Source organism: Triticum dicoccoides, chromosome 2A, assembly GCF_002162155.2.
Source record: "Triticum dicoccoides isolate Atlit2015 ecotype Zavitan chromosome 2A, WEW_v2.0, whole genome shotgun sequence".
Classification (NCBI taxonomy): domain Eukaryota; kingdom Viridiplantae; phylum Streptophyta; class Magnoliopsida; order Poales; family Poaceae; genus Triticum; species Triticum dicoccoides.
Window position 1 is genome coordinate 21,682,108 of NC_041382.1, and position 10,786 is coordinate 21,692,893.

At 38.3% G+C, this 10,786-nt stretch overlaps 1 long non-coding RNA gene across 2 annotated transcripts; it reads right to left on the reverse strand.

Moving 5' to 3' along the window:
- Positions 1-6,945: 6,945 nt before the first annotated feature.
- LOC119358712 lies at positions 6,946-9,610 on the reverse strand. Of its 2 annotated transcripts, none has more exons than XR_005172288.1 (5): positions 9,190-9,610; positions 8,649-8,729; positions 8,341-8,478; positions 7,975-8,040; positions 6,946-7,122 (listed from the first exon to the last, which is right to left on the reverse strand). It is a non-coding gene; the product is annotated as an uncharacterized LOC119358712 (long non-coding RNA). The 2 variants fall into 2 exon arrangements; XR_005172289.1 differs by having other exon boundaries at positions 8,858-9,610.
- Between the last annotated feature and the right edge of the window lie 1,176 nt (positions 9,611-10,786).

The window sequence follows — 10,786 nt, forward strand, 5'->3', positions numbered from 1 at the left end:
GCCCTGGTCAACAAAGCGTTTCAGTCGTAGCTGAAACCGAAGCCAGCCCCTGCGGCCGTTGCAAATGCTAGAGCAAAAATCTGAAAGATATTTATATTGTTAAACTCATTTAAACAGCTTACCTCCTAAGACATAAGAGGTGTTTTCGATCTTAGCCGTCCATTTATCAAGGGTATATTTGACCAAAACAATATGCAAAATATTGAAAACACTAGAAAATAGGAAATTCTAAATGTATTATTTTTCTTTATCATGTATACCAAAGATCCAAGTAACACTTCCACATATAACGTGCATGCCTTATACTCCCTCCGTTTCTTTTTTCTCCGCATATAAGTTCTGACTTACGTTAAACTACATAAAGTTTGACCAAGATTATAGGTACTTTTTAAATGCTCACATTATCAAATCAATATCAACAAATACGTCAAGGACTTAATTTTCATATAGCCCTAAATATTGTAGATGTTAATATAAATTTGGTCCAGCCAAACAATTTTGACTTAAGAAAAATCTAATATGTGGAGTAAAAAGAAGCGAAGGGAGTACATGGATTTTTTTTGTTGTGTTTTATTGTTTTCAACATGTCTTTCAAAATACAGGTACAATAACACTATTACGTCTCATCATTATACAATCTATTTACTAATACTAGCCAAATGCCCATGCGTTGCAACGGGGGCATTTATTCTAGTGTTTCATGTAGGATTTTTTTTATTGGTTTGAGATTGAGATAGGTTGTATAGGGGAAGGTAAGGGAATATAAGATGTGATTGAGATTGTTTATGTACAACAACGTGATTTGATTTTGTTTGTTTGTTTGCTTGCAATGTATTTCTTGCTATAGCTTTATTTTATTTATGGTAATTACTTTGCAATGGATTTCTTTTCTTGGAGATGAGAAGGTGGGGTCTGTTTTTAAATAAATAAATAGGGTTTATCATGTGGTTTCAAAAAATAATCAGTGGGAGGGTGGAAGCGATGGATGCGAAATCAACAAACTCCCATTTAATAGTATAGACTACCATATACTATATAATAACTATACTAGTTTTATTATTTTCTCGATCACATCATAATTTGTTTCACATAAAAATATTTCCATCTAAAATGATGCTCAATTTTTTCCTGTTGCTTTAGGTGACTAAAATTAGCAGAATTTCCAAGTTTACATAAATATGAAACTTGTAAATTTGAATGGTAAAAATGGCATGCTCTATTGATTGTTAAGAAGAAGAATTGGCAAGGATGTGAAATGTATGTATGAAAAATAGAAGTTTAGCATGAGCATCATATGTTTCCTTGTTCAACATTGTGTTTTATATCTTAATTATTTTATTTTTAGGGAATTTTTTCATTTCAATTTTATACAAAGGACAAAGGCATAGTAATCTTGCAAAATTGTTGATGATATCTTACTTGCCATGAGTTATTAATAGTAACATTAGCCATTAGATTACATGAAACAGATGGTTCATAGTACTTTGGTAGCCTCGTAAAATTTCTAAAATATAAACCAGGCACTAAAGAAGTAATGATTGGTCAAATACGCCTTAAATTTTGAGCCGAGGGAGCATTGTAGTATATGGAAAGTAGTTACGCCACTACGAAAGTGTGTTACTAGCCTAGGATATTGTTTGATAAAGTGGGATATCAACAGAACACACTCTAAAATAGTACCACTTTTGATGGCTAAAGTCCAACTTACCGCATCAACACATATGAGGAACAATGCCACATTTGTTTTTCCTTCAATCACTCTCTTCTTTATAGCGATGGTGACGGCAGCAAGCGGAACCATCATGAGGCTGTATGCACATCCAATGACAGCGATAGCCAAGATGTACCTATAACAACCAAGAGTAACGTACGTCATAAACATATATAAACCTTGAAAGGACATGAGCCTAGCTCATGTAATCGGAGGAGTAGATGTACGAATCCACCACCTAGGTTCAAGTTCTCCTAGATATAAATTTTGGTTCTAATTTATACAATAGATGGATCACCAAATTTTCTATTCATCATCTAGGATCACATTACGATGGGGGGTCCAGAGTTGGATTTGCATACATGGCTGTTTGGGATGATACACACTGCCAAAAGGAGAAAACTAGGTGTTTTGTCAAAATACCAATGGCTTAAGTCAGAAATGACACGTCAGTGATAACCTACTAGTAATGGGGTGCAAGCTAATGGACATGCCACTAGTAAGAGGGGCCCAAAATATAACTAGCATGACTGATTACTAGTGGCGAGTGGGAAAACGCCACTAGAGTATTTGGTTGACTGGTGGCATGCACATACATGCACAAGCGATTAGTAATTGGATCATTCTATTAAAAATTGAACCAGGTACTAGTGATGTGTGCATATATGCACACGCCATTATCAGCCTATTACTAGTGGTGTGCGCATATAAGCACCACTAGTAGTCTCTGCATCATATAAATATTAATAAGTTTTTATTTATAAGTCCAAATTAAGTGATTATTTTTACAAGATTGTAAAATAACCATACATAGCCAACATAATAATTTTTTTACTTGGCTAAATTTACATTTATAAACTATATAATATAAATACATGTGTGTGTATTAGTTTTACTTTTCCCCAACAAAGGTCTGAATATCTTCCTTATTAGTTTGTCTTGATTGTTTTCACACTAAATATAGGACATTACATATTTCATGCCAAAGTTTAGCATTTTACGGTTCATTTGTTATATTGTTGTCATTACATGCATTTCTAGGCATGTAACCTATATAATTCCAATTTGAATTGCAGGTACACGAAATAATGGGCACAAATGGGTTGAAACAACTAACTTGTGTTATTGAGTCTATGTTCATGCCTTAAAACATCAAGTTGCCTATATTTGACCATCAAACTAGAAGTTATTCTTTTTTTTCTTCTAGAAAATACAAATGAAGTAAAAAAATGTAACTTGGAGTTGTTTCATATTGTGAAACCTAAAGGTTATGGTAAAAACATCATGGAGGTTTCACACAAAGTTGTAATCTTAACTGCTTAAATACCCAACAATTTCGAAGAACAATAGTAGTTTCGAGACGAAATGAGTGAGGTTTGAAGGTGCATTGTTGAATGTTTTCATCGGTGACCTTGTAAGTTTCTGTACACTCAACATATACCATTACATATTTCATGTTAAAATTTGCAATTCTTCAAACTCTTGAGGTCATCTCGTGGTCCCATGTCAATTTCTAGAATTTTGGACTTCAGTTACTTATTAAAAATGGATAAGAAATAAATACAAGTAAGGGTTCCACTTACTAGTGTCGTGTGCATATATGCACGTGCTACTAGTAACGAAGTACACTGGCATGCAGTTCCTGTGCACGCCACTAGTAGAACATGCCTCCCTAGAAAAAAATCTACCCAAAAAGGCCCACAAGGCCTAGTTGGTCGGGGTCATACCAGCTCAACCCCCCATTTTCCCTCTCAGTATCACATCTACTTATACCCCAAGCTTTCTCTCTCTCTCTCTCTCTCTCTCTCTCTCTCTCTCTCTCTCTCTCTCTCTCTCTCTCTCTCTCCTGCACGCTCCCCAAATTGCCGCCACCTCGCCGTTTGACTCCGAGAACCTCTGGCGGCTTCCGTCGCCTTCCCGAGACCCTCTCTGTCCACCCTACCTCTTCATTCATGTAGATCCTACATGCACGCCTCCTGCTACTGACCCGCAGCTAACCCTACTAGTGGAGCTTTGGCCCCGATGCTCTGGGAACCGGCGTGTTTCCGATGCCTCTCGATGGTCTTGACTGATGCCTTCCGTGTTCTCCCTCATGTGGCTCCACCTCCTAGTCATGGCCTTCACAACCCCACATGCTCCGGCTCTAGTAGTGATCAATGATGATGCTCTCGACGATGTTGGGGTCATCAGTCTTGGTTTTCTATGCTCGCATGATGGTAGGCTCGGTCTCTATCTGTACCTTCGTTGTTGGCCCTGCTGTTGTGTTGCGGTGGTGTTTTTTCGGCCTCGACTACATACAACCATCATGGTGAGCTCCACCAGCTCCTCTCCTTCCTATTTTGTACACCTTCGACTGCCTGAGCTCTTGGCCATCGAGCCATGACTATGACATGTTGGAATTGCTACTAGTCATGGGACTTCTAATTGTCTAGGGCTTGGTTCATGTCGTTATGGATCTAGTAAATTGTCCAATTGAGTACTTCTCCATCTAGTTTGTAAATTATTTCATAATTAGCAATCCAATGCTACTACTTATCTTGTTATGCTTTGGTTCACTCCTGTGTAAAGGTGCATGTGATCATACTGGTAGTAATCTATCTTGCCAGATGATGCTTCTAAAGGTGAACTAACATCTTGTTTAGTCTTAGCTAGGTCCTCTTTGAGGTAGTTTTTTAGCTTTAGGTTAATTTGTCGATACATTTAGAGTGACTATTTGAGTTCACTTTCATGTTATTTATTTCTTTTTAAGGTAGGTGATGGCATCTTTTCCATGACATAGTCTAGTTCATAGGAATATGTACTAATGTATGCAAGTCTTAATAGTGGTTTATTGCATGTTCATCATGCTTTGCTTAAATATTTCTTCTTTAGCATATATTTCTTTTGCTAGTGTATGTATTGTGATATGTTATACTTTAAAATACTTATATGTTGTGCAGTGTGTTATGTGTCAAATAACAGACTAATATACATGTTCTAGGTCAACTTCTTTTTGTCTTCTTTCAAATTCTGATAAGAACATATATTATTTCTTGATCTTCATGACTTAATTTCCTCTTTGCTTATTGTGATACAAACACAAATACTCTTATCTTAGTTTAATTTACTTCTTTATCCATGTGTGTGTGGTGCAAAATGGTCGTCTAAACATTTTCATCTTATATTCGTTCTATTTTTTTCCTCTCCTCTTAATCTGATAAGCACATATGCTTAATTTGTTTTCTCTTCTTTCTTTTCCTCATATTTCCCGATAAGAACAACTATTTCCCTTGCTTAGCTCAATTTACCTAATGGCCAATAAGAACACATTCAACTCTGCGAGTGATGGGTAATTCACCAGACGCATTTATTCATCTTATAAGAACGATTACTACCCAGTTGCCTAATGCTTGTCGATGACTTGCTTAATATTTCTTTTGAAAATCTAAGAGTAATACCTTAAACTCCCAATGTTTTTTACTCATTTTTGTTGGTAAGTCTTTCTTGGCTTTCTTTTTCAGTAATTAAAGTATTTTCTCTTCTTTCTTGATAGAAAGAGATATCACTACTAATTGATGTGATCATTCTATGGAATTTGATAGATTGATGCAATCATTTGATGACCTGTTTCTTTTGTTCTATCAAATAAGTTTTTTGAGTGATTTATGCACTTTATTTAACTAGGACCCGTTGTCTCCCCAACCCTTGTTGGATCACGTCCGGCTGGAGAAAGGACATGCTACACCTCATCTGCCACCTCAGCAAAGTCCATCCCATGGTGGACGACTTACGGGGAAGGAGCAACAGTGACAACTATTGAAGGTGTCGTATGAATGGGTTGGGACCGTCCATTTTTTTGGATTAAACCATTCAATTCATGTGTTTGACAGAATATAAGAGATGAGCTAATTATTTAGGATGGGACCACCAGTCATGCTCACATAATCATACATGCAAAGGGTGGCCATTTGATTCGACCGATTTGGTTGGGTGGAACGATTCAACATCTTCAAGGCATATTCTCTTTTTTTGACTCGAACCATTCATGTGCTTTATAACCAAACATGACTATTTTCTGAACGATCCCAACCTATTCATGACCATCCTTGCAACCAAACGCACCCTAGAGGCACCGTTGGTGACGAGTGGCACAAGCATTTTCTTTGACATTCCCAAATGAGCATGGCGAACTGCATATATGTATTTTAACCATGTGCAATGGTGAACTATACTATTGTATGAACTGCATCCATGTATTTGAATACATGGATGATTTGTATAAATTAAACATGTTGTAATTTTTAAATCCACAAATTGTTAATACTGGCATGGTAGTCGAAGGGCACTCTGCTAATTTCCACTAATATTTTCTTTTTTCAGTTCATAAATTATTTGGGGAGACTTGCTAGTTCAATGGCATGCCACTAGCTAGTATTCTTATTACTAGTGGAGTCCATGAGTGCGTGAGCTGGCGCACACTACTGAGTACCCACAGTGGGAGTAACATACCGCCTCTTTTCCGTTTTATAAGGCTTATCTCAAAATTTTCATTTTTCCGTTTTATAAGTCTTATTTCTATTGTTTCACATCACACACTCAGATATCGAGGTGCATTCAATCACTGCATGTAAGGACTAAAAGAAAACTCACCGATGCATGTAGAAGTTCTTAGTTATTTATTGGTCATGTATGCATGCGTTGGCAAACACAATTGTTTGATGAAAACGAGCGCATGAATTGTGTACTTTTACAAACTACCAAATTATTCCACCCACTACAACATGACCCCTCCTATAGCAATGCTTTTTTCCGTATCTAAGAGTTCATATATGCGTTGCTAGTGTCTTACCAACGGTTTTTGATGCGTTGCCTTATCCAGTGTTGCTAGAGCATAGTGCAACGCTTATATAGCCGTTGGTAAAATGGACCGTTGCAAGAGTACAACACATACAACCGAATTTTACTACACTTTTATACGTTGGTGCTGAATGTACAAGAACCCCAGATCTCATTGCTTGTCAAAGAGAATTTGCAACACTTCATGTGTCCATACATATATAATGTGAATATTATTATTATATAATATATATTTCCAGCAATTAAATTAATGCTCCACATGTAGGAAAAAAAGGGATATACTCATGAGAGGAAGAAATCATATATTGGATGAACTGTTGGTTTACAATAGTGGATATTACATGAGGAACATCATCCAAATATGCTACATAATCTATGTATTTTCTTCACATCAAAACTTTGACTGACATAATCCATCAACATCCCTACAACTAAACTAATACGTAACTGAGGAACATCATCCAACAACATCAACAACATCCATACTACTTAACTAAAACCAAAAGCATCCATCATCATCATCATTGCAGTATACTTGCCACGCACCCATATAATCATCCATATATCTTCTGAATCTACAAAGAGAATAACAAATTCAACTGTTAACACACAATGCATTGACATGATGCAAGTAGTCATAGAGCCAAGATATTAGACATGTACAAAGGTTGAAGGCATACAAACACTAAAAATAGTAAGTCGTGTTGTCTCTATGTAGCAACAAAGTCTCTAGAGACTGCCCGTTTAGATGTCTTGTTGTTTAGCCTATTAGCTTGAACAAAATAGTTCAAAAAGGAGGCTTGATAGGGGGAGCTACACTTGTGTGAATGAGAAAAGTATGGCACCTCCACCCAGATGTTGGAAGTTACACGACATTTATCATAATTTGCAGAATAAATCTGTATCTAAAAAACCTTTATCATTTAAACCTTCGAGGGGCTATTTTCTAAAGGTGTGGATTACATCAGCAGTATTTTCTTGAACTGTCAATTCCAACTGTCACAATATTTTATCCAGGTTTCTATATTGAGATTTTATGGAAAAGTTTTATCATTTGAGTAAATTCAAAATGGAGGACTGTCTTTATGTATATATCCAGGGTGTTAGCAAAAGTTAATAATCAGGAAAGTTGTACTATTTGAACAACACATGGCAGTCTTAGCAAATAATGTACACTAAATACAAAATAAAAATACATACATGATCAGAGCATCGACTTGACGATATATGATGGTGTTGATTTTGTATAGTTATATATATTTACCAAGAAGATATCTGCGAGAAAATCTATGATAAATCTCCAAGCATGGATATCTTAATGGCCATAACATCTTAATTAATAAATTGTTGAGCTAATCAAAGGAATGAATATTTAGATCAAGCTAAATTCTAGAATATATGTTAGCAGGAATCCATAAAGTACCTACCGTCTCGTTGAAAGGTATCAAATTCCGTTAGTAATTAGGCTGATCTGTCCACCTTCACATTATAAACTACACATAGCAATACAAAAAGGATTAGTAACTGCAGTAGTATTAGTTTACTCAAGGAAGGGCTTCTCCATTATATCATCACATCAAACAATGAGAAACAGAGGGAGGGAGCCTAGCAGGCTGATACTCAGACTCTTTTTATCTTTTGATGGAATGCCTTTTTCAATTAACGTTGCATCTATGATTTTAGGCTGATGCTGATGTGTGCAAATTTCAGGTTTGTCTCATACATTACCAACCAACATTAGAAAGGAAGGAGTCATGCATTACATTAAATTACCAGGGGGGAAGGCAAATGACCTTAGAATGTAGTGATGCAAACCATGTTCCAGCAATACACAAAAATTCCGACATATGCATCTCCTCAAGCCATGGTACACCATGACGCTTCTCTGTTTTGGAGCTCATTATGAACCGATCAATAGATGTACGCGCAATCTGAATCATGAATTAAATTCCAACAGAACAATTACTTGCGTATGTGAGAAAACAAATTAGTTACAAAGCTCAGGAAATTATTTGCAATCAAATTAGGGATATCCATCAAACAAAATAACATATAATTGTTCAGTATAGTACTTGGTAGCATTAGTTAGATCGATCCGCACCTTGCTGCCACCATGATTGTGAACATCATGTGTCTTTTATGCCTCCAGGACCGCATCCAAGCATCATTGTGCTGAATCAGCCTGCACTTCTCAAAAATTAATTCATATATACATTGTTGTAGGAAGTGGAGATAGGACAACGTGTGTCGAGGCATCATGATAATAGAGGCAGCCAAAGCATCAAGTAATCAAAATCCACCAAAGCAGACCTGTAGGCTGCACTTTCTCACTAGAGCTTACGTCTCAAATTGCATGAGCACAACATAAAAATTCTCAGAAACGAAAACCAACTTCCTTCTTGCTCATTGGATACCTGCAATAAGTTTGCCCTACTTCATCGAATCTATGGTGGCAGCACAAGGGGTTAATCTTGCAGTTCAATCGAAGCATCAATCAACACTTTAGGAGCACAACAAAATCAAATTGATCACATGCAGCAAGCACTTGGGCCCAAACAGTGGCAAATCATAACACCGCCAGAACAACAATGGCTCCTGATGTGCCACGAACCAGAGCGGAGAGGAGAAGTGGAACGACTCACCTGATCCATGTCTGCTTCATCCCGAGCAGCAACAATGTTGTCCACTGGCCATTCCTCCCTACACGTCTACAAGAGAAGAGAAGAGGTTATATAACGACGGGTGGGCTTTGTTGGCCTCAAGCACCAGATCTAGCTGGATGGGAGGGTGCTGCGGTGAGAGGGGAGCTCGGGCTGTGCTTCGTGGTGGCGGGATTCGCCGGGCTTCGTCTGAATCATCCGCCGTGGGTGGCGCAGCAAGGAGCAGCGTGAAGAGAGAAAGATGGGCGCGAGAGGGGTGGGTGGGAAGGGGATGTTGCGGATCCTACAGCCTCCAGAGCCGCGAGGTGGGAGAAGAGGATGGGGAGGGCCGGCGGCGAGGTGGGCCGGAGAAGGAAGGGGAGGCGGTGGGTGGCGGCGAGGTGGGGGAGATAAGATGAATCAGGGGCTCTGTTTCTCGCGCGCCCCTCTCTCCTTTGCTCTGTTTTTTATTTCTTTCCTCTGTTTTTTAATGTACAAGGATAAGGCCGTGAGCTGCAACTCTGCAACGTATATCTGCACCGGTTATATGCGTATCTACTATGAATTTTGCAACGTATAGTCAAAATATTGTAGAATTTCTGTTGCTTTATAAAGGGTATCCTTGTAGTGACCACTCATCATTTCCCTTGGATGGTGAGATTTCTGAGTTGAGCCCTATAAACCGGAAAGAAGGGAGTAGGTGGTAACATCACATTTATCTAGACAAAATAGATGACATGGTAAATAATTAATGATGAAAGAGATGCATGTGTAGTAATATAACTAATTACTCAATCTATAAGTAACATAACTAATTACTCATTCTATAAGTAACATAACTAATTACTTATTCTCTAAGTAACATCACACATGCCAAGACAAGATGAGTCTATAACCTAATAAATAAAAAATTGCATGACACCACACATATCTTACTCTTCACTGTAGAGATAGTAATATAGACTAATAATATATGCATGTTAGTCGTATAATAATTTTCACCTTATGACGTAGTGACGACCCAAACCCTGATAGCCAAATCTAAGCCTATTAATCAAACGGCTTACGATCCAAACAAACGGTTAAGTATGCTGAACATATATAATCGTGTACTTGTGTATATGCATGCTCACGGCGGCTCACTCACCTGTACGTGTAGACGTCCATGAATCTCAAATTGATGGGTATCCTCCAAACGGTGAAATCATTGATGTCGGTTTCGGTGACGACGAGGGAGAGCGAGCCGGCGAGGAGGGCGACGGCTAGTAGCCGGAGTGCCAGGACGACGGCCGGCAGAACGATACTCTTGGAGGACGCCGGCCACTTTCGGGTGGAGTAGAGTAGAGTGGAGTGGTCCTGAACTGCTGATTGATTGCTTTTCCGCGGGATGAACGTACGCTTTATATGCACTGCACGATCGGCCGGGACTCGGGGTTAACGGGATAGTTAATTTGGCTTCCTAGTTCACTTCGCCGGCCGGTACGGAGGCCGCCGGTTCTGTCGTCGTTCTATTTTGACCCGAGCTAGACGACGACGTGTTGGGATTAACGCGGCAAGTACGTACACCTAGCTGGTACTTTGATCACGTCACCGTTTTGTC